The 929-nt window shown below is 36.9% G+C and overlaps 1 protein-coding gene across 1 annotated transcript in view; it reads right to left on the bottom strand.

Moving 5' to 3' along the window:
- LOC106878966 (conserved oligomeric Golgi complex subunit 1) overlaps positions 1-929 on the bottom strand; it is a 243076-nt gene that overhangs the window by 101138 nt on the left and 141009 nt on the right. The gene's annotated exons all lie outside the window — the stretch shown is intronic.

Genomic DNA, 929 nt, shown 5'->3' with positions numbered 1-929 from the left:
AGGAGGGGGATGGCCAATTACATCAACCACAGTACTCAACTAGTACCACTTTCAGTTTCATCAACCCCGATAGGACGAAAGGCAAAGTCAACCTCAACAGAATTTGAACTCAAAACATAGCAACAGGCAAAATACTGCTAAGAATTTTGTCCAGCATGCTAACAACTCTGCCAGCTCATCACCTTTAATAGGAACAAGGCTTTAAATTTTAGGGGAGGGGATTAGTTGATTACCTTGACTCCAGTGTTTCGCAACTACTTAATCTAAAAAGACGAAAGGCAAAGTTGAACTCAGAACATAGCAATTGACAACATGCTGTTAAGCCTTTCTACCTGGTGATTGCTTATAAAGGCACAAAGCACAAGGCCTGAAATTTGGAAGAGGGGTGTAGTTGATATCCTCCTTCCCCAGTATTTATTTGATATTTTATTTTGCTAACCCTGGAAAGCTAAAAGACAAAATTGACCTTGGTGCAATTTGAACAAAGAATATAAAGTGTTGATTGATGATAACAATTTCTTTTATTTGCAACAGGACAGATACTGTGGTGGACATATACAAAGACTCACCCACAAAAATGTGGTGGTTTATACAAGAAATTGAATGAGAAATAATAAGTTGAAATATAAGTACACACGATATATAAATAATGAAAGATAATGACGACACATTACTACTGTTACAGGAGAGATAATCAAGGAGTATATTACCCTGGATACTAGGGGCTAGTGCCCTCTGCCACCATCAGTCTTTAAGCTAAAGGTGCACATTTAAAGTGGTCTCATTCACTCTTAGCATTTTCACAATTTTCACCCACCTTTTAAATGAATTTACTTGTGAACAGCAACATTATTTGCCCCAATACTTTCCTTCTTCAAATTGATGAGGACTTACTAAACAGGAATTTACCAAGCAGTAATATATGTATG

The sequence above is a fragment of the Octopus bimaculoides genome, chromosome 15 (genome assembly GCF_001194135.2).
Source record: "Octopus bimaculoides isolate UCB-OBI-ISO-001 chromosome 15, ASM119413v2, whole genome shotgun sequence".
NCBI lineage: Eukaryota > Metazoa > Mollusca > Cephalopoda > Octopoda > Octopodidae > Octopus > Octopus bimaculoides.
The sequence above is the reverse complement of the archived record's forward strand: the minus strand, read 5'-3'. Positions and strand labels throughout refer to the sequence as shown.